At 41.4% G+C, this 24,739-nt stretch overlaps 1 protein-coding gene and 1 pseudogene across 1 annotated transcript in view; one reads left to right on the top strand and one right to left on the bottom strand.

Annotated features, from left to right (window-relative positions):
* IL11RA (interleukin 11 receptor subunit alpha) overlaps nucleotides 1–24,739 on the top strand; it is a gene marked incomplete in the record, with an annotated part of 3,068,236 nt that overhangs the window by 1,060,038 nt on the left and 1,983,459 nt on the right.
* Nucleotides 20,963–21,114, bottom strand: LOC122817217 (annotated as a pseudogene).

Genomic DNA, 24,739 nt, shown 5'->3' with positions numbered 1-24,739 from the left:
CCTCCGATCCGTCCTCTGGTTTCAGAGCCAAAAGATTCGGACATCCATCTGGTGTCTATCTCTGACACATGAGTTCCTCTGATCTGACGTCTGCCCTGAGTGCTTCTGCTCAGTCGGAGCAGGAGACCTCTAGGAGCTGACGCTCCTTGGTCGGACCCACAGAGTGGGTTCGGATCTCTCTGGAGCTGACCCTGCCTCTGGGGACTTCGGTGCGGATGAGTTTGGATCCTACCTCTGCCTTGGAAATTCCCTCAGCTCGAATAACTCTTTTGTTGGATCCAGGGTGTTCTGTGGATCAGGGATGGAGTGCCTTTGAGGCAATGAGAAGGATAATGACTACATCCCAGTCTCAGACTTGGTCTATTCAGGATCATCTGGGCCAGTGACTTTACCTTCTCTTGTACCCTCTCCAGTGGACCGCAGAGACCCCATACCTTAGGCCCTCCAGAAAGGGACTCCACCTTCTGAAACTTTCCCATACTTACCCCACTGAGGAAGCCTCTCAGAAGAGGACTTGCAAGAGGAAGCATCTTGACTCCCCAGAAGAGTCGGTCACATCTGATACTGACCTCGATGATGCAGAAGGGTCTACACGGTCATCTCCTGAAGAGGTTTCTTTTGGAAATATTAAAGCAGAGAGGTGACCCTTCAGCTGAGGAGTCAGTATATCTGAAGGCTTTTGGGTATCACCCTTCCAACTTTTGGGTGACCCCTCATTCCGATGAGCTTATTGATTTAATTTCTTGGAAGGCTTGGGAGACTCCAGACTCCATAGGGCTAGAATCCACTCGGAGGCCAAGTAAGTATATTGCTGCCTTCAAGGACAAGTCTTTCCTCAGTGAAGGTGTAGCGGTTGATGCCATAGTTGTGGCGACAGTTACTAAAAAGGAACTATCTGAGACCAGTTCCTCTATCCATCCCCTGAATAAAAGTTCTAGGACCATGGGTAGGTATGGGAAGCATGTTTTTTCATCAGCAACCTTTGCCTTACGGTCGCTGAACTACTTGACCCATTTTACTAGATTACAGAGGTACCTGTTGAAAGAATTGTCAAGACTCCCTTCAAGGAGCTGTAGCTGTCACGGTAGTAGACAAAGTAACTGCTCAACTTGCCACCCTCTATTCAATTGTAAACTTCCATGAGACTTGTATCATATGCAGCAGGTGGAATGAGTAGAGCAGCGGGTTCAGGCATCTCTCTTAGGAGGCAGGTCTGGATGTGCCTTTGCGATTTTATGGAGCCCGTAAAGTCTTCCTTCATTAACACCCCTTTTGATGACTTCTCTCTTTTGAGCTCCAAGTAAAAGAAACTCTCACCAGGTGTGAACAAGAAGGCAAGACCGTATGTGCTGGTAGAGTACATTCTTCCACACCTATTAGACCATTTCCCAAAGGTCAGAGAGTAAAGAAAGCTACAGGCCCCATGAAGGAGCTCAGTGTCTCTCCAACCTAACACCACTCTTAAGTATTCAACTGTGGTACCACCTTTATCATTCTTATAAGAAAAGCGCAGTCCGGGTCTGAACTGTCTGCAAACAGCTAAAGTTAACTTTGAGTATGTGTCTGCCTGTTTGGGCCAATATTCATTTTCCCCTGGAGAGCACTCTGCTTTGGCTTGTAAGCAGCCCCCCCCCACACACACACACACACACACTCATCTTCCACTTTCTCTTTTATTCCCATCTATTAGCAAATAGTATCCATAACTGATCAATATTGTGTGTTTGTTAATTTAAAGTGAGACCACAGTAGCATACTGATACAAGGTTATCCTATTTTTCCACCTGAGAAATGGTTAAGAAATGACTTACAGTTTCAGAGCAGTCCTTGGGCAATTGTGATTGTTTCTTAAACACAAACTTGTCTTTGCTTTGGCTCATTAGCAGCAGTACAAAGAACTGCCTGCTCACACCCTTGATGTCCTTCAAGGATGCATCTGCAGTCCTTACAAATGGGTTGTCCTGTCGTCAGGCAGCCCTTCGGTCGGCCGGATTCCAAAGTCCGGGTCTGGCCCCGGCTGATGTCGCACTTCACCTGACGTCATAGCTGCAGTTCTTCGGGTATAAAGGTATCAGCCGACGCCATTTTCCTCTGTCTTTCTTGCCGCGTGGCGCCCGAAGCAGAAGCTGTTCGCAAGTGCCGGTCGGTCAGAACCAGAGATTACTACTACCGAAGACTGCTAAAAAGCTAAGTACCCCGTTGGGGACTCTTTCTTGCCAAAGCCGATGTCAGAAAAAGTGAATAACTGTTTAACTTGTGGGAAACAAATACCTCATAAAGATTTCCACTCTTACTGCCTACCTTGTTTAGGCCCAGACCACGACGTAGCAGCTTGTCTAGCCTGTGCTTCTTTCAACCGACGGACGCTTAGACGTCGGTCGGAATTTGCTGAGGAGTTTTGGCTCTGCTTTGCTTACATTATGCCGTCGGAAACTCCGACTTCGCAAATAACTAAAAGCGCAAGGAAAAGGACCGACACTCGCGGTCCGCGGTTTCGTCCGAAACCGCGGTTAAGCCAACCGTGAGTGTCTCTGTTTCGGCTGAAACCGAGTCCACGGTTCTTCCTTTGGCCGAAAGCTTACCTCCTACCGAGGCCTCATCCAGCATGGCTGAATCTGCTACTGAAATCCCACCTGCTCTTGCAGGTTCACAGGATTTATCTGATACTATTCCTTTAGATATTTCTACTCCTGCACGTGGAGCTGCTAGGCCCCCTGCATCCATGTCGATTAAGGCTTTTGCCAGGGCTAAAGCAGCAAAATCTACCAAAACTGTGCCTGCTAAGACCCCCTGTCACAGGCCTAGCTCTAGTTCTCAAATGTTTAGTCTAGCAGAGGATCTCATTTCTTTGATCCGGGGATCCCAACCCCACCCAGACAGGGTCTCTCACCCACCTCCAGAGAAGAGGCCTAGAGCAGAGCCCCTGAGCCAGTTTCTTCAGATGACTCCTCTGATGATTCAGATAATACAAATCCTCCAGAGGGCCCTTTTTCTCCTTATGAGGACTCTGATGCAGAAGAGTCCATTCCTTCTGCCTCTCCGCCTGAGGAATTTTCTTTTGGGGAAACCTTGCATGCTATGAGGGAACAATTTCAATGGCAGGGCCAGGATTTTCAGACTCTAGGAAAAGGCTTAGAACTTTTTGCATTTGCCACAGCATAGGCCTTTAGCCATTCCTCCAGTACTTACTGTTGTGGATGATGCATTTAATGATGCTTGTACTGCTCCTGATTCTCTTCCTCCGGCCCCTGCTAAGCCCGATAGGTACTACAGGGTTCCGGACACACATTATCATTTGTATAAGGCTCCTTTTGCAGATCATGAAACTATCTCCCAGGGACCCAAGGCTGTAGCAGCTACCTCTGCCAAAACCCCTCCCTCTGAAAGGGAATCTAGGGCCTTAGAGATGGGGTAAAAAGTTTACACTTCTGCTACTCTTTCAGCTAGGGCCTTAAACTGTCAATTCCACATGATTCAGTATCAGGAATTTATGTTAGATCAGTTAACTACCTCGGATGAACCATTAGACAAAAAATCTGTTCAGGAAATGGTACATAACATTCAGCAGGTCAGTAATCATTCCTTAAAATGCGGCTATGATGCACTGGAGGCTTCTTTTAGATCAGCTATGACTGGTACAGTGATCAGAAGACATGCATGGTTAAAAGAGCAGTCCTTACCAGACCATGTTAAATCAAAGCTCCTAGATGCTCCTATGGATAAGCTCAATTTGTTTGGCTCCCCGGCACAGCAGGTGCTGAAGAAGGTGGAAGAGAAAGCAAAATCTGTCCAGACAGTCAAGGAGTTCTTGCAGGTCCAGCCTCCAAGGTTTAGTAGGAACTGGCCTTCCAAGAATTGGTCCTTTCCAGACACCTCCAGAGCCCAGAGAGGCAGGAATAGGCGCTCAAGAGGCAGGGGTCAATCCAGAGGTGCCTACAGGGGACATCAATGGCACAACCAGCGAGGTACTGCCACAGATCCAGCCACCACCACTTCCACAGGACAATCACAGTGACTTGGCTCTGGCACCGCTTACCAGGGAACAACTAGAAGCACCCTTAGGCGGAAAGCTAGCCTTATTTTCAGTAAACTGGCACTACATCACAGGAGACAAATGGATTTTACAGACAATAGACCAAGGTTACAGGTTTCACTTCCATACTCTACCAAGGAAGAGAGGAATGCCAAGCCTACCTCCAAATCAGAAAACAGAAGCTCTACAACAAATAAATCACTTACTAAGGATGAGAGCTATAGAAAGGGTACCGTCTATGGAACAGGGGCAAGGATTTTACTCCAGACTCTTCCTGGTACCAAGAAAAGAAAACCAATGGAGACCTATTCTAGACCTGTCCGCTCTAAACACATACCTCATTGTTCCAAAATTCAAAATGCTGACCCTACAGCAGCTTCTTCCCATGCTGGGCAAGGAGTCTTGGCTGGTAATTCTAGATCTCAAGGAGGCATACCTGCACGTCCCCATACGACCAAATTGCAGAAGATACCTCAGGTTTCTTGCAGGATCAGAGCATTATCAATTCTAAGCATTGCCCTTTGAAGCTTATCTACTGCCCAGAGTATTCACGAAATGCCTGGCATCAGTAATGGCTCATTGCAGGCTTCAGGGAATTCAAATTTACACTTACCTGGACGACTGCCTGTTACAAGCGGACAACAAAAACAAATTAACAAAAGATTTGAAAAAGGTCATTCATCTACTGCAAGCCCTGGGATACACAGTCAATTTAAAAAAGTCAAGGCTGATACCATCCCAAAGGATAACCTTCTTGGGTGCAGAGCTGGACACATCAAACCAAATGGCATTCCTAACAGTAGAAAAACAGAAGCACCTCCCTCTCTACTTCATGGCATTAACAAAGCAGAACCAGCTAACAGCAAGAAAAGTCCTGCAAGCCCTGGGTTACATGGCATCCTGCATAATATTGATTCCACGTGCCAGACTACATATGAGAAAGTTACAGTGGTACCTAAGGAATTTATGGTCTCAGCACAAGCACAGCCTAGAAACCCGAATTCCAATAATTCCATGCCTGAAGCAAGAATTCCAATGGTGGGCTCAGGCCTGTCAATCAAACAAAGGACTGCCCTTCCACAGACCTCAACCAAGCCAGACCATCACAACGGATGCCTCAGACCTCGGTTGGGGGGCACACATGTTGGACAGGTGCATACAAGGCTTATGGACTCAAGACCAGCTGCACCTACACATAAATTAAAAGGAGATGCTGGCAGTAAAACTGGCAATTCAGACATTCAGACCATTTCTTCGACAGGGTCAATTGCTGATAAGGACGGACAACACCACAGTTATGTGGTACATCAACAAACAGGGAGGCACGCATTCATACCCTCTATGCCGGATGGCAATGGACCTCTGGAATGTGGCCCTGAGCTTCAACATTCAGTTACAAGCAATATTTGTACCAGAAAAAGAAAATATACTAGCAGACATCCTAAGCAGAACTACCACGGATGCCCACGAATGGATGCTGCATCCAGACATCTTCAAAACCATTACAGGGAAATGGGGACTACCAGAAATAGACTTATTTGCATCCCCACACAACCACCAATTGAAAAAATACTGCACGAGGGCATACCACCCACTTGCTTGGAAGGTGGACTCCCTATCTTTCAGTTGGAAAAACCTGACAGCATATGCATTCCCACCTCTTCCTTTGATGCACAAGGTGCTATTGAAGATCAAAGAAGACCGTCCAAGGATCATCCTGATAGCTCCAGACTGGCCGAGGCAGCATTGGTACCCATTACTGAGGAGTATGTCTCGGGAGCAAATATGGCCTCTGCCCCTAGTTCCCTTACTGTTAACACAGAACAACTTCAAAACCCTGCATCCAAAACTAAAAACACTGCAGCTGGCTACCTGGAACATTGCATAAGACAAAATAACCCAGATTTATCTCAAAGGGTTAAAGACATTATCTTGGAGGCTCGCAGACCCTCAACAAGAAAAAATTATTCAGCAAAATGGAAAAGATATCTCATTTGGAGTGCAGCAAAAGGAGAAAATGTGTCACTGGTAAACATAGCTAACATCCTGGAATACTTGGCAGAGCTCTTCCACAATGGCCTGTCCTATTCTTCCATTAAGATTCATGCATCAGCTATTTCAGCAGAATACAACATGGACCCTCCAGTCTTCTCACATCCTCTGCTCAGGCAGTTTCTAAGAGGAATTAAAATGTAAAGCCACCTAGGAAGCCACCATTGCCGCATGGGACTTGAACTTTGTGCTAGAAAAGTTGACACTCCCTCCTTTCGAGCCAGCAGCAACAGCAGAATTACAATACTTATCATGGAAAACTGCTTTCCTGCTTGCAATCACTTCAGCAGAAGGGTTTCTGAACTACAGGCATTAATGGCAGTACAGCCCTTCCTTATCTTCCATCAAGATAGAGTGTCCATGAGAACTAATCCTACTTTTATGCCAAAGGTGGTCTCCAGGGTATCTTTAAACCAAGCTATCCACCTGCCTACATTCTTCCCCAACCCACAGAACAAGGGAGAAAGACTGTTACATACCTTGGATGTACATAGACAATTGTGTTACTACCTGGACAGGACCAAGAGCAATAGAAAAACTGACCAGCTACTGGTAGCATATGCAACAGGAATGGAAGGAAAAGCAATTTCAAAACAGACAATCTCTAAGTGGATAGGAAATTGCATTAGATTTTGTTGCTCTTACCATGTGAAGAAAACTCCAGAAAACATCAGACCTCACTCTACAAGGGCTACAGCCACTACCACAGCTTTTTTGGCTACCAAAGACATTTTAGAGGCTGCTACTTGGAGCTCCGTGCATACATTTGCCAAGCATTATAATCTACCCTTATCCTCCAGATCCCGAGCAGGTTTTGCCACTGCTGTTTTGCAAGGGATCTTAACTACACCATAATCTTATTACTCCTCCTCCCCCAGTTTGGCTATGGTATTCTACCCATTTGTAAGGACTGCAGATGCATCCTTGAAGGACATAGTACAGTTTTGTACCTACCATAAATGTAGATGTCCGAGAGGTATGCATCTGCAGTCAGGATTACCCTCCTTCCCCTCTGAGGTACTCCTAGGGTATTTGCCCATCTTCTAGCTAGCTGGGGGAATCTATTATGGTGTATTTGTTTGTATATATGTATATACATGCTTATTTTTATTTGCTCTTTCTTATTTGGAAACTTTTGCAATTATCCAAATTTAGCCTTCCTAGAGGGCACCTGGCATCTGGGGCAAGAAACACTGAGGAAAATGGTGTCGGCTGATACCTTTATACCCGAAGAACTGCAGCTATGACGTCGGGTGAAGTGCGACATCAGCCGGGGCCATACCCGGACTTTGGAATCCGGCCGACCGAAGGGCTGCCTGACGACAGGACAACCCATTTGTAAGGACTGCAGATGCATACCTCTCGGACATCTACATTTATGGTAGGTACAAAACTGTACTTTCTCCCCTCCCCCTTCCCTGTTTATTACCTTAAGACAATCCCAAAGTTAATAAATATTACCTGTGGCAGGCACCATTTTTACAACTACAACCACCCTTGTCACTATCATATGTTCATTTATCAGTTAACTCTGTTACCTGATTGTTTCCAGCCCCCTCATAAGAGCAACTAACAGGGTATCTACCCGCTTCGCTCCCCACTCTGCCCCCTATTTCCTCCTGCCCCCAGTGGTCCCACCTTTATTACACTCACAAACCCCTCCCATCTTTCCAGTAGCCAACCACAACACTAACCCAACACTACCTCCTCCATCTTCCCACTACTATCACACCTCCTCAGCTAACATGTACAAGCATACCTTACCTATGCTCACGGCATGCACTCTCCTTGCATATCTTACATCCTACCAAAGCTCCATCATTCCCCCACTCAACCACTACCACTGTACTACTACTCACACCACCACTCATGTCTCACCCTCACTCAGCTCCCCTCCCACCAACTCAAGAAACATCCCTATGCACCCCCCACATATTCTACCAACTATATTACTCAAACATAAAGCATCCCTACAACTTAACACAGTAACTCTCCCACCATACGTATTACACAAAGAGCACAATCATAAAGTTTCCCTTATAAACAAACACATTCAAAAACTGAGAAAACTAATAACCTCATGCATATCTAAACTAGCCCTAAGTGGAGATATCCACCCCAACCCTGGCCCTACCATCTCCAACCCCAGTCCTCCTAATCAGACTAGAAACCACAACTTCTCCCATATTACAGCCAATAGAAAGCCAAGTGACTTCCTTCTACTAAGCCTAAATATTAGAAGTATATCCAACAAAGTCCATGAACTCCATGCCACCATAGACTTGTACTCCCCAGATATAGTCATCCTGACAGAAACCTGGCTAAAACCTCACATTACCAGTGAGCAAATACTCCCTACAGGTTATGGCATACTAAGAATAGACCGGCTAAACAAGAAAGGAAGCGGTGTAGCTATAATATTTAAACAGCATCTAAACATCCAGATCTTAAAATCATCAGCTCCACAAATAGGCAATGAAGAAATAATATATACCAACCTCAAAATAAACCAAAACAAAACCATCAACATAATTGGATGCTACTTCCCACCTGACCAAAACATCCCTCCACTAGAAAACCTCCTCAGCTGGTCTACCCACAATCTCCCCAAAGAAACTATAATTTTAGGTGATTTCAATATTGACTGGCAATTCTGTTCTGGCAACCATCCAACCCATCATGTAAACCTTCATGGCTTCACCCAACTAGTCCAGTCACCAACCAGGATAAATAAAAACTCCAGCAAGCACACTACCCTGGACTGGATACTAGTCAGGAAGAGCCACCAGTCATATATAACAGGCTGCTTATCAGATAGCCTCAGTGATCACTCCCCAACATTCCTACTCAAAAAAAAACATATACCAAGCTAAACCTGTCATCTACCATCAAATATGTAAAAAACTAAACTTTAACCCACTCACATTCATCTCATCCCTCAAAGAATGTAACTGGCATCCTCTAAAGTACCTCAGTCTTGATGACGCAGTTGAATTTTTTTAATAAATACTACCTTCCTGAGCATCCTTAATTACCATGCCCCCATAAGACTTTCCAGAATCAAAGCACAACCCTCCCCATGGCTACAGAAAACCACTAAGTCAGAAATGAAAAACAGGGATAAAGCCTGGGAGCACTGGCACAAAACCAAACCCCCCTCAACTAGACAGAAATTCAAAGAACTACGCAATAGAGTCAAAAAGCTAATAAAACAGGACAAATTCCAACACTACCAGTCTGCCCTAGACTCCTCTCAACACAGCCCCAAACAATTCTGGTCCTCCATAAACTCCATCCTCCACCCAGGTAAAGTCAGTACCCCTCCTCCTAACATCCCTCACTCCTCAGAAAATATTGCTACCTCATTCAACACACACTTCACCCAAACCATGCTGTCACTAGCTAAACAACACAACCCCCTCCCCTCTAACCCACACCTTCAACTAGTAATCTCCCCACTGCCTTCTCTTTTTCTCCTGTACCTACCTCCAACATAAAAAAACTCTTAACTAAACTTAAGCCCACCAGATTAGCAGCAGACAACCTCCCAAGTGAATACCTATAAATCGCAGCTGATGCTCTGGCCTACCCAGTATCCATCTTGATTAACCGATCTCTGTCAGAAAGTTACGTTCCCATACTGTGGAAAGTATCACATATAATTCCCCTCCACAAAGGCGGACCCACCACAGAACTAACCAATTACCACCCCGTAAGCTATTCTCTCTCCACTCTCCAGAACACTAGAGAGATGCATACACTCTCAGGTCTCAGACTACCTCCTTACTAACAACCTCCTTTCCAATACTCCGCATGGTTTCTTATCAAACCATAGCACCACCACTGCCTTACTCTCCTTTACTAACACTATCCTTCAGCATAAAAACAATGGCTATCTCTCCTCTGCTACTTTCCTAGACCTATCTAAAGCATTTGATGTGGTCCCATACAAACAACTTATCTCTGTCCTCAATAACCTATCCTTCTCACAATCAGTCACCAACTGGTTTCAAAGTTACCTGTCTGACCGCCAACAGTCTGTTGTATGGCAGAATGACACTTCTCCCCAACTACCTGTCTCCATAGGGGTTCCCCAAGGGTCCATCCTTGGACCCCAACTCTTCTCTGTTTTCACCAATAATCTAGCCTCTGCCACCAAACATGGCACACTCATGCAATACGCAGATGACTCAACCATTATCTGCTCAGCCCAGTCCCTACCCAGACTGCAAAAAGTCACACAGGAAGCCTTTTCTTCTGTTGAAACTTGGTTATCCGATGCCCAATTAATACTCAACCCAAACAAAACTAAACTACTCATCTTCCAACCCACCAAACATACTCAAAACAACTCTCACTTTAACATCACAGCAAAAGACAACACCACTATATACCCAACTGAACATACCAAATTGCTAGGAGTGGCAATAGACAACAAACTAAAATTTGACATTCACATATCCTTGACCATAAAAAAGTCCACAAAAAACTAGGAGCGCTATACAGAAATAAGCAACTTCTCACCAAAGCAGCAAAGATTTCAATAGCAAATTCCCACCTTATCTCCACCCTACTTTATGCCTGTCCAATATATACCAACCTAAGGCAGTGCGATCTAAACAAGCTAGAGACCTGCTACAACAAAATTGCCAAATTCGCCACAGGGGCATCCTACCGTAGTCACCACTGTCTCTCACTTGCTGAACTGGGCTGGCTTGAACTCCCTCACCTCCTTCAATGGTATCAACTCTCACTCGCCCACAAACTAGTAAATGATCCACTAAATGTCCCATCCCTCCAGAATCTACTCCAACCCTATCGCACCACCAGACCACTAAGATCCAGCAACAAAAATCACTTGCAGATCACTAAAGCCAATAACTCTGCTGGTGAAGCACTATTCTCTTGCACCATAGCCATATTATGGAACTCCCTCCCACCCGCAATTACCTCCATACCATCATGCACCCACTTCAAAACTTTACTAAAAACGCACCTAAAAACATGCTGGCTATGCTCTTGCAACTCCCACTCTAATATCACCCTCCCCATCCATTCACTACCTTTCTTTCCACTCCACACCTTGATTATAGCAAGCACAGATGCTCATAAGCCAGTACTTATTATACAGCAGGAACTTCTTCTTGTAACATTTGTTAATGTCTGTTATGTACTTCACAGATAAAGATTCTAGTTGTCTACTGATGTACTGTGTTCTTCATCTGTAAATATGTTGTAAGTAATTGCTATGTAAATTGTTAATCACTATGTAGTCCAATGTAACTACTGTCTGTTTATTTTAACTATGGAGCTTTTCTCCCCGGGCCTACGCTGAAAAAGGACCTACGTTCAGTCGGACACTCCCGGTCAACAAATATAAATAAATAAATAAGAAAGATAAGAAAAAAAGTAATCCAAGAAATTTCTGCAGACCAGAGAGAGTTTGGAACTTACTCAGGGTTCCTTTTAGCTCCAAAGAAAACAGGGGACTGGAGACCCATTTTGGATCTTAGCATTCTGAACAAATCTGTAAACAAGACCAAGTTCTGGATGGTGACACTGCAGCTGATTCCTTCCATTCTTGGAAAAATGCAGTTGGATGTGTTCTATAGACCTTCAGGATGTGTACTACCATATATGAATAGACAGGTGATCCAGAAGGCATTTGCACTTCTGGCAAGGAGCCAGTCACTTTCAGTTTCGAGCTCTGCCCTTTGATCTCATTACAGCCCCCAAATGCATGGCAGTAGTGGCGGGCTCACCTGAGATGCCAAGGATTCCAGGTGTTTCCATATATAGACGACTGGCTGATAACCTACCCGACCAGGCATCTTCTGCTACAAGCCAAGGACTACACACTACATCTCTGTCCCTCCCTAGGGATTACCATAAGTTATGAAAAATCTGCTCTAGAACCATTTCAGAGCCTGGTCTTCATAGGAGCAGAGATAAACAAAACTACGATGATAGCAAAACTTCTGGAAGACAGAGTGGACGATATTCGGCATTATGTAAGAATTTTGATCAAAAAGAAATGATGAGCCTCTGCTAAACTAGTTCTCCAAGTGATAGGCAAAATGGCTGCTTCAGTTGTCTTCATTCCCCTTGCTCGTCTCCACATGAGAATTCTTCACTGGTTACTTTTGACACAATGGTCAATTCTAGACCTTGAAGTGACACACAAGATCATGATAACCAATTCATGCAAAAGTGATCTTCACTAATGGATTCACTTTTTGCTGGTGTCTCAAGGTTGTCACTTTATTCCTCCTCAATCCCAAGCCATGGTGACCATGGACGCTTCCCAGATCGGGATGGGGTATGTTATTTGAGGAAGACAGTTCAAGGCATCTGGCAACAACATGAGGCCCATTTGCACACTCCTGGAGAATGAGGGCTGTGCTTTTGGTTTTGCAAGCATTTCAAGAATCTCGCCCTCTAGGAACGATAGCAATCCAGTCAACAACATGTCTGTGGTCTGGTACATAAATGGGGGGAATCAGATCTTGCCTCCTTTGTCGAGAAGCCCTGAGGGTCTGGCAACGGATAAACATCTTCCAACCGCTTTCTGATAAAAACACACACTCCAGGAAAATCCAAAGCAGTACCAGACAAATTGAGCAGAGCCATCTGCCTTTTGAGCCATCTGCTATCTTTGATTTGAAGCATCTTTCTTGGAAAATGCTCCTTAGTAGCCATTAACTCAGCAAAGAGAATTTCAGAGTTGCAAGCTTGATCTTCCAAGCCACCATACCTTGTATTTCATAAGGACAGTGTTTCTTTATGCACCAACCCCTTATTTCTGCCCAAAGTTGTGTCTGAAAGTAACCTCAATCTATCGTTACAGGTTTTCTTCCCGAATTTCCAGAATAAACAAGAACACTCACTGCAGCTACTGGATGTTCACAGACAGTTACGTTTTTACCATTTTTACCTTCATAGAACTGCAGAATTCAGATAGTCAGACCAGCTATTTCTTTCTTTATCTGATGCTAGGAAAGGCGTACCAGCATCCAGTTACCTGATCCAAATGGCTTTCCAAATGTACTTCCTTCATTTATACTTCTAAGAACAAAACTCTAGTTACTTCTGTCAAAGCTCATTCCACCAGGGAGGTAGCTACTTCTGCAGCTTTTCAAGCTAGGCTACCTTTGGATAATATATGTGCTGCAGCAACTTGGGCAAACCCTCATACCTGTATTACTCATTAGAAAGTGGATATGTTCTGAGGAATATTCTCCCATGAGTCACCCAAGAATCAGGTAGCTTGGGACGCGGTCCCACCATTGAGAATAAAGGTGAGATTGACATTACATAAAGAAGTTATGTTCTTACCATAACGTTCCATGTGTGTTGTTCATCTCTACCTTTATTCTCGGACCCCACATACCGTCCCCCCTGCCTATACTCTTGGGAGAATGAGTAGCACTAATTGGATGTTATAGGACTCTGTAGCCTCAGAAACCACTTTTCTGTTAAGCTATGAATGGTTTTACCTCTAATAAAACTAAATACTCCAGCAAAAGCAGGTAACCCAAGAAAGCAAGCAAAAGCAAGTCCACTGAAACAATGCAGTGTGTGTGTGTGTGTGTTTATATATATATATATATATATATATATATATATATATATATATATATAGGTGTGTATATATGTACACACCATCTCTCAAGTGCTTTTAATTTAAAAAAAACAGGAAAAAAAAAAAGAAATAATTTAAACCAGACCATTGTGCTGCATTTACGCGCATCTGTCATAATTATTCTTGTCTCAATTTGCAATATTTTTTTCTGTGGACTGTAAATTGTAGTTGGACTTGTAAAACAGAGCAGTGTCATGATATCTTAGTTTGTATTTGGTGCTGCTTATCAGTAGGTTTTAAAGCACGCCATAGTTAACATTCATAAGCTTGAAGATAAAAGGATAAAAGTATTGAATACAAAGGTGGCTGCAGTAGTTGTAACCTGATATATATACAGATATATATATATATATATATATATATATATATATATATATATATATATATATATATTGCGGTAGTTAGGCACTGGTGTGTGTGTGTGTGTGGTGGGGATGAATACATCCTTGAGTTTTATTTTCATCAGTCTGTAAAGTTGAATGCTAGGTCTTCAGAGCAGGGCAGTTACTGGTCAGGCATACTGTAACCTAGCTATAACCAGGTTCACTGTACAATGATTTGAAAATAAACTAGATTTCAGACTACACCAGGCATGTGCATGTATAGTGATCAAACTGGTAACTATGCATACAACTGTTATCTCTCAAAACTTCATTTATGCCTAACTAATCTACTTTGTTGCACATTAATATTCAGCAACAACTGTGTTAACCTCTTTTATGTTACTGCTGCCCATTGGGCCTGGGTTGTGGCTGAAAAGGGTGTGTCAACCAACCCACTTAAGCAGTAATCAAAACAAAATAGTTCAAAAAGCATAGCAATTTATTTAATGTCAAACATTTTGCCAGACAAGTATACAACATATCCCATAATGAGTACATTAAAAGGAATGAGGGTAACTGTGTCAGAAAACAGATATATGTGTATTGATTGTGTTGCTATGGATGCACACTGATTACCGTTATTCATGATCATTGTATTTCTTGCCAGGAGTGATGAACTGCATTCAAGAAGGGATCTGTAGACCTGAATTAATTGAACTAATATAATTATCATTTTGTGTGTGTGTGTGTGTGTGTGTGTGTGTGTGTGTGTGTGTGTGTGTGTGTGTATATATATATATATATATATATATATATATATATATATATATGCCTTCTAAACTTGGTTGACTTTTTCGAAACAGTCACCAAAGCCATTGATGAGGGAAAGGCAGTCCATACAGCCTACCTCGATCTGGCGAGCTTTGATACAATACCCCACTGGTATCATTGAAAACAGGGTCAGAGTTGCTGGCAAGCATGACTCTCAATTAATTGCCCTGGTGGTGTACCGCAGGGCTCCAGTCCGCAGGCCCTTTATCTTGTTTTCCTACTTTTCCAGTACAAGCAAGGCCTGGGAGGTTAGTTAGTTAAAGTTTGCAGATGACGTTCACAAAAATTAGAAAATAGTAGAAACACCACATCTGGCAGAAGATATCCAGCAAGCGGATAACTGGTTAAGCGGATAACTGGTGCAGAGCCATAGCCCTAAGTTAAATGCCAAAAATGCATAGTCATACCCTTGGGAAAAACAAGGTTACCTAAGCTACCAGTAGAACAGCAGTCCACTGAGTACAGAAGAAGTTATCAGGGACCTAGGGACCCAGGTTGCAGTGTGTCTCTGTCATTCGACACCCATGTAGCTAAAGTTAGTTAGGAGACCTTCTACATTGCCCCTTATCATGAAGAAGGGATTCTCATCTAGATCAAGGGGGTCATAGTCTCCCTATGCCATGCTCATCAGATTCAATGATTGAGTACAAATGTATCTTCAGATGTATCTGACCCGACACTTGCAGCAGCTGGAGGCCACGAAGTTCCTCACCAAGGATAAAGGGTCTCCGACATCTGTCCTATATACTGCCCTGAACTCCAACTCCAGCTCTATTCAATTCGCTTACCGCTTGCTCAGAGGTGATAGGGCGTGCTGGAGATAGATTCATCACCTCAAAGACTCCCTATGCTGTAGAGATAAATCTATGGTATATGTGTGAAAGAGCACCTGCAGGCAGCTTGTTCAAGAAATCTTGACCAATGGATGGGAGATGCCAGGGATACCCCAGGAATTACTCCTCAGTGTCACTGCTCACACAGAGCACAGCAAAATAGAGGGTATAGTTCCCATAGTAAAGGGGGTGGCGTAACTAAAAGGAAAAGAAACTACTAAACTTAACCCTAAATGCCAGACCCCCTAGTATGAACCTATGAACCTATATATATATATATAATGTGTGTGTGTGTATGTATATACACACACACACACACACACTGAATCATTTGACTGCTGAACTGTATGTTTCATTCCTAAATTTTGTTTAATATACATTTTGCATTGCACTTGGATTGTAACTGGAAGAGGTCTTTCAACCATCCCACTCACCCGTCAAGTAAACAAATAGGAGTTAGGCAATGTAAGAGGATTCAAGTGTATGTTCTCTTTCAAGTCACATATAAAACAATGATTGTGTTATATTTCTGCCTGGTGTATTGATTAATTTCAATACCTGTGTGATGCCCCTACACTGGCGCAGTAATCGAGGAGCCTCAGTCCTCACCGCTAACACCAGTGAGAGACGTGCACATTGGGAGGATGACAAGTACACACACAGTAAAGTACAATTTGCCTTAAGAGCACATAGAGATCACAGTCAGTCTGGGGCTGGTTTCTCCTTCTTTCTCCAGATCCCTAATAAGACTCCCCACTGGCACAGCTATAGGGTTAGGATCTCAGCCGAGTGGTCAAGCCAAAACCTCCAGCACCCTCTCTGTCCGACCAGTGCGTCATGTCCCTGCCCAAGTAGCACACACACACACACACACACACACACACACACACACACACACACACACACACTCTCTCTCTGAGATTTGATTTATATACAAATACACCGACACTCCTGGGGAAGGCTGGCACAGGTTTACTAGCTATGCCTCTTTCTGCTTGGACTATAAGGTAGTAGTCACGGCCGCCAACCAGCTCTTTATAAGCTACTATAAGGCCCTTCCCAAAGGGCTACCAATTCTACTGTGTGATGATGTTATTATCCAAATGATAACTGTGACCAACAGCAGGGCTGTCTGAGTGGCCTGTACAGCGTCACCAAATACATATGCAAGTACTGTGAGAGTTTATATATGTCTAAACAAACCAGCCACAATTAAAAGGTGTACGTGTTTAATAATAAATAATAAAAGCACAGTACTCAATCCAACACAGTGAGAACAGAGTTCAGAATCACAGGAAATATTTTAAACAACATTGCAGGACAGTCTCACAAATACAGAAAACATCTAAAACTAATCCTGCTATATTCGTCTGTCTCCAAGAGAAATCACTGTAATCTAGTACTTACTATTAGCAAGGCAGATATTTATTTATTTAACATTTGTTTACCGGGGTGCTCTGACTCTGTCTACAGAACCCATTTTCAGCAGAGGCCAGGGGAGAAAAGATCTACATAGAGTGCAATACAAATACAGTATAATCCAGTACAATAAAAATTACATTAGAAATACTATACAAAAAATAAGTTGAAAGAGCAGACTGCTACAAGATGTTGAAATATATTACTACACATCTAGACAATTCTATACAGTTAAAACACTGCAGACAATAATAGTCACTCTCACCATACATGATGCAGACATTATCCAAAAAAGTCGTACGTAGGTAGTGCATTGTGTGACATTGACTGTAATAGTACAAGGAAAATAGAATGTTAGTTTCAGTTAGGAAAATAGCCAGAAAGTTAGTGATGGAGATGGTGAGAGACAGTTAAGAAGAATAGAAGCAATAAAGCCTGAGCAGTAGCTTAAGGATATGGTAAAGCCTGAGCAGTAGCTTAAGGGTATGGTAAAGAAGCAGAGAAGGAGTGAGAAGAGCTCTTGCAGTCTGTGAGGGATTGAAATGTGACAGAAATACTGGTGAGAGGATGTTTCTAGATCCAAGAAAAGATACAAAATGCACAGATTTTCTCCTAGAGAGAGAGTTCTTAAATCAGTAATGCACATTACTGCTGGGTTAGCTGGATGACATCACTATTTGATACCTCTGCCTTCAGTTTAGCACCTGTGGGTCAAAAATAATTCTCTTAGAGGTTTGCTGGAACTGGAAGTTGTAGAACAGTTACACACTTTTACCTTTGAAACCTGTAATTATTTCTGTTTCCAGACAACAGAAATAATTTCTAGCTGCAGACATTGTCTCCTAGCTGTGAGATAAGCACCATCATAAACAATTTACTTATTTTCTTAGAGTTTGCAAATTAACTCTGTTCTTTTCCAATAGGGTACACTGTGGTTATATTCTTGAAGCTCAGCACATAACATACAGTTTTTCTTACATTTGTAAGACAAGCATACAAACCATATTACTAGTCACAAATAACATATTTACAAAATTCCAGCTAGTTGGGCTGGCAGCCTTCACAACCTATATGTTTGCATGTTTCATCCTATGTATTTGTGGGGTGTGAATAATGTAACCACAACTTTTTCAAGGGAAACAGTCCAAAGTGAAGCTTAACTGACCTTTCATTCAGGACCTCTGAGCTCCTCTAACTTAACAGTGGTCTCAAGAGTCTTGAGTAACAGTTGCTTTCTGAGCTAAGATAGTTTTTATAGGGCATACATACTCAAAATTTCTGAATTTATATAATGGTTATACACTGACACAAGTTTCAAAAAATTACTTGTATTAAAAAAAAAAGTCAACATCACACATGGTCAGGTGTTAAAAATATGTAGAAACAGCATTTTTGTTGCTCTTATATCCATGAAGCTTGTATATATGTACTAACTGTGAAATTGTTCAACCTTGGGGTGAGCAGAACGGTCCTTAACCTCATAGTTCCAGGATATTACTTTAAGTAATCTTTTGTTATAAAACACAAGGAATTAATAAAACAAGTTTGATGCCTGTTTCATAGCAACAGGGATCAACTGTCAGAAAGAAACCTTTCTTTTATATGGTGCCATTGAAATGGCAGATGTTACATTGCACTGTTAATTTGTCTATGTTGGTGTCTTTTGGTGAAATAAGTGAAAGTAAGACAGTGTGTACTTAATGTCACTGTTACAGTTTAGCCTTTCTATCTGGTATACAGAGGACAGTTTGGACAGAACACACACTGTTGTCAGTATCAGTTTCTTCAGGCAGGATTTTATAATGCTTTCAAAATTTGCTAATATTTATTTTATAATATTATATTATCATATTAATAAGAATACTTACTGATGACCACATATTAGTTCATGTATTTCTTAGAGAAACATGTGCAGTACAGTTTTGTGCGTGTCCATCACCAGCCATGGTATTTGAGACATGTTTATGCTCTCCTCCCTGCGGTCGAGTGAGTTTTAAAGATATGCATGTAGTTGCGTGTGTGTATGTGTGTGCCTTCTGTGCAACTCGACACCGTAAAAACACCACTGCCTATCAATCTGAGGACCGGTGATCCGCTGTGGCGACCCCTAACAGGGAAAAGCCGAAAGACATGGCTTTATGACCTCACTATCACATAAAGTGAGACAGCTTCTGTTTGTTTTAAAATGTATATATATTTTTTTTGCTGCTAATCATATTAATGAGAATACTTACTGATGACCAACTATTATTCCATGTATGGCTCAGAGAAACGTGTCATACAATTGTTTGTGTTTGCGTGCATCACCAGCTATGGTTTTTGGAACATGTATATGTCCTCACTGTCACATAAAGTGACAGAGCTTTGTTATGAAAGATAACAATGTCATGTTTGCAGCAGTTGTAAGGACATATAACACTTCAGTTTTAGGGGGCCTAAAATGTAACATATATGCTGGAGTAATAGTTACTCAGGCCTTTCCTCTTCTATGGCTAGATTGCTACAACATGTAGACAGCAGTTGCTATAATTAATGTGCTTGCAGTAATTAACCCATTTTTGAGCCACCTGTGAAATCATTCCCACCCCCAAACATGCATGTATATAATCATGCACATTGTTTCCTTTCTGTTTAACTTTTAAGTTCTAATTTTATTTTGGTTTGCACTCTTGCAGGCTAGACTAGCAAAACACTTAAACAGCAAGCATTTGTCATTCAAAGGTGTAATGTTGCCTGTCAGTGGCTTTTACAAGGGTATGTTTTTCAACTCTGTTTGCTGTTTAGCACCTTTCTACATTATTGCTGGAAATGCATCTCTTTATCAGTTTTTTTTTTTTTTGCATACAGTTTGAGGAAGACTCTTCTGATATTAAATACTTGTATTCTTAATTAAAAAGTAATATTGCAGTGTGGTATAAGCAGTTTTTTTACCACTTATTTCTAAATACTGAATATATAAAAGCCAAGAGGTGTGATTATATTTATTGGAATTAAATAACATTTGTTTTACTTCCTAGAAAATTTAATTGGTATGGTTTATTTCTTGTACTATGCGGTGGTGGTGCTGCGGTAGCGTTGCCACCTCACAGTAAGACGTTGTCCTGTTCGATTCTCAGCTAGAGCGTCTTCTGTGTGGAGACATGCGTGAATGGGCGTACCTTCTTTGAAGGTTGTCAGGGCTGGCAACTCGGCACATAAAAATCTACTGCCAATCATTAGCGGAACGGAGTTCCGCTGTGGCGACCCCTAACCGGGAAAAGCCGAAAGACGCAACAAGCAGTGTGATCAAACTTGCCACACTGGCATTAACCAATATTTATTTGAGTGCATTTTTTCATAACCAGGCAAGTGAACGACTGCATTTTAAATCTTTTTTTTAACCACAACCTGATAAATGCGTAATTTGTTGGGAGGGTGACCTAATGGTTAAGGTGTTTGCCTTACAAACACAAGGTGCAGGGTTTGAGTCTCACAAGGGATAATTGGCTAGGCTTAAAATGGCTCACTAGGGCAGTTAGCTTAGTACTAACCTGTGAACCTATGAATGTTTGAAACATAACCACTTATGCAGCATCTTGATAGCAAATGTAAGGAAACCAGGACAATTAGAAAACTCATGCAGATGTAATGGAGAGCATGTGGAGCTCAGGACTGAAACCTGTATTCGAGAACTTTCAGGCAGAAAATTTAACCACTAAGTTACTGTGTTGCACTTCAGCGTGGCTTGCTTTCAGACTGATGTTTTCAAACTTCTTATTGCCGATGGTATTGCAACTTTGTTGTGTGATTATTTTAACTGTACTCTTGGTCTCATGTTTTCATTTTCTGTCTGTTAGTTCAGATACAAGAAGGATGCCCAAGTGTTTGTATTATCGTTTAAACTCTTATGCTGAAATTTGAGCTTAGGACAGTTAAAGTTTTCAATTAGCAATAATCATGCCTCAGTAGAACTTCATAGGCTGTGATACTGCCACTTAGGACATTTAAGTCATTATTAAAAATGAATGGCAGTGCACTTTTGTAGGAAAGGTTGCAAGGGGTACAAATAAGTTCTGTAGTTGCATATTTACTACAGCCTGTATTTGCATAATGTTTGGTCCTGAGCAAGTTATATAATGACAGCAGAGCCCTTTTCACTGAATCTAATCAGTTAATAGTATGTGTACAAAGTCTTAACTGACCAATGAAAACTAAGTAAATTAAAGCTGGCCCTACTATAAAATGTAAGCGATAATAGCACGGTAGAGTATATAGCATGGCATTGTTTGTACTCTCATGTGCTGACTGACAAATACTTTTCTGGTTTCTTACTTGAAGGGTGCATTTCTTTCTTTTTTTTCTTGGGCACTAAAGTAGTTCAGTGATCAGTGCTCTTGGTTTTCTGTTTATTTTTCTGACTTGGTTGATTTGTTTGTGGAGTTTTTTATGCCCTTGCTGTTTCCTTTTCATTTGGGTTTTTGCTGCATGCTTCCCAAAGATTATGTTGTACATTAATTCATCCTTCAGTTTGCCCTTAGCTGTGAATGAGTGAGTGTACATTTAACTTGTGATAGACTGGGCATCCCCTCCGAGATTAATTTCTATGCCTTGTGTTCGCTGTGTGCCAGCATAGGTTATAGCTTCCAGTAACACTGAACTGGATAAAATAGGTTATCTATGAATTTTTTTTTTTTTAACTTTAATTTCTTTAGCACAGTTTCTACATTAACTGGAATCTCTCTTGGGCACAGTTGACACTTGACAGCTATTTTACAGCTTTATTGGTAGGAAGGAATCTTTACTGTCTTTATAGCTGATGGATCACAGCACGTTTCAACTTAGACTAAGAATAAACTTAGTTATATTATTAACACACAATTTTTTGTATGCATACCAGACCAGTCCCTGTTCTGTTCTGTATGCAGAATTCCGGATTCTGTTGTCGTGCAACTTTTGCACTCCAGTGATGTGGTATTCGCACTGCAAGGTCTCTCATTTTAGTGGGAAGACTTATTTGCAGTCCATTATCAGGGATGGTTTAATAGTGGAACATGATGATTGTTTATTTTTCCAAGTTTTGTTGTCACTTCAAAGCTTCACCTATATATGTCTGTAGCTTGTGAACCTATGAAGTTTGCTGCTCAACTTTGAAACTTTGGAGACTGCCTGACAACTGCTGTCAGGCTTTTACTGAACCTTTGGTTATTTTTACAGTGCACATAATCTGAAAAAGATTTCACTAAAGTTCTGTTTACCTTTCTGGCACATTCTTTGTCATGAATTATACTTTATCTGTGAAATTTAGAGCTGCTGCATGCATTTTCATTTTCTCATGCAGTACTGCCAGCATAGTTTTTGAATATCATATTACTGGATACTACATCACTTCATGTTCACATGTAAATGAATATCCTCATCATTCTGTTGTGTTTTAGGGAATGGCTTAGATTTCACATGCATAACTCGTGGTGCCTGAAGGTTTAGGTATCATCTTTGCAGCCATTGTATAAAATACAAAGGAACCCATGTTTTTTTCAGACTTTAGCTCAGACAAGTTTAAGCAAGTCATTTATATTCATTTTTAAGAAAGCGACGAAAACTGCTAAAGTAAGCCATTGCAGGAAGGAACACTCTTTGTTGGACTGTTTTGTTTCTAAGGCTGATGAATTTTTATTATAATATTACTGAGGAAGAGCTGACTGCAGGACAGTATACCAATCGATTGATACTCCAGTCTGTGTAATAATCAGCTTCTTGAGAAACAGTCCATACTATCATTAAGTGTACACTGTTCCTACCAAATCCTGATAACTCCATTGAGAACTACGTGTCTGTAAGATAATTGACTGTTAACTCACTACTTGAATGGCAGTGCTGCTGTTTTAAGGTAAGATTTATGAAAATGTGCAAAGGCAGTTTGGCAGTAAAAACTGATGTGGACAAGTACTATACAAAAAGGAAGATTATTTTTGAGAAAAATATTGGTTTGCTTTGTTTGTATATAGATGGTCTAAAAGTTTTCATATGAATAAATCTTGCTATGCTGAGAGGTGGAAAAGCAGACTTTTTGTCCCGTCATATTAAAGACTTTGAGAAGAATAGATCCCAGTCAGATTTTAACTGATTAAGTTTATGAACCTCACAGTTCCTGTCAGTACAGCTGAGAATACTTAACGTAAGCACGCTGACTGTCTTTTCTATTTTTTTTTCATTTGTCTATGATTTCGCAGGCTGTGTTGTAAATGTTGACAATTTGTGTCTCAGGCTTTGTGCAGCCTAAGACAATGCAAATGTAAGAGTTCTGATTTCTGTTTTAAACTTTGCTGTAATATTGCCCATGTCATTATTTCATTTAGTTTGGGTTGAAAAAGACGACTCCGTTAGTACACTGCAGCATTTTCACTGTTACTGGTGTGTATGTGTGCATGTGTGTATTTCAGTCTGGCTGGTTGAGTATGTGTGTATATGTTTATGATTTACTCGTGTATGATCAAACTTGGTCTTGAACAAAACACATAGACAAAAATAAGATCACACACATTTAAACATTGAATGAGTGAAACATCGAAAAAGTAAAACAAATTCCTTTCCTGACTTTTACACTAAACCGGAGCCCCCATAACACTAGCCTCAGATTTCTCTGAGTAGTGGCAGTGTTACGGGAAGAGTTTTTTAAGGTACCGTGTGGGGTTAGGGTTAGTGTTCATCAGTGAGGAGATGTAGGGAGAGCAAATTGTACCTTGAAAAGCCCTTCCTATAACACTGCCACTACAGAAGAGATGCACTTAATCACAAACATACAACACACACATTGCAAACATAAGATATAACCCCTTACCTAAACCTAATGCTAAAATATGTAAACTTGCATGCAAAATCACAGTACCTATAGCCTAACCCTAACATTTAAACACACATACATATACTTTAACCCCTGCCCCATCCCCACTTACCAGTTTAGATGAAACAGTACTTCAAGATATCAAACTTTTGACTCTGAACATTTGACAGTTGCAACCATTACTAGTGATTGTTGGACAAAGCAACATTCAACAATAAGCACAGTAACAATATGTATGTAAATAAATATATATATATATATATATATATATATATATATATATGTGTGTGTGTGTGTACATATATATGTGTGTATATAGGGGTGTGTGTGTATGTATATATATACACGCACACACACACACACACACACACACACACGCACATCTCTATCTCTCAGCTGTCCAAAATTTTGCCTCATATTTTTATGGCACATCACTGACAATTGAAATCATAAAATAATGACATGCATGTTAATTCAAATCCTGTTATTCTAGCAACGTTCTAAGTTTATAAGAGCAATATTTAACATCTTTCCCTATGTGTCCAGATTTCTTGCACTAAGACAAAAATACGAGGTGAAAATCTGGACACTTGCGATATATAGAGGTATTTTATGTGCGCACACACACATGCACATGAGTATATTGTACTGTTCAAGCAAACTGCATTTGGAGAATGCCTGTGGTATTTTGATCTTGTTAGCAAAACCTGATGTGCATTGTCATATTGTCTGGACCTTTATATCTACCAGTGTCTTTAGGGACTGGACCAGAGGAGTTGAAGGTAT

This window comes from Protopterus annectens, chromosome 1.part1, assembly GCF_019279795.1.
Source record: "Protopterus annectens isolate FY-2018-M chromosome 1.part1, PAN1.0, whole genome shotgun sequence".
In the NCBI taxonomy this organism is placed as follows: domain Eukaryota; kingdom Metazoa; phylum Chordata; order Ceratodontiformes; family Protopteridae; genus Protopterus; species Protopterus annectens.
The sequence above is the reverse complement of the archived record's forward strand: the minus strand, read 5'-3'. Positions and strand labels throughout refer to the sequence as shown.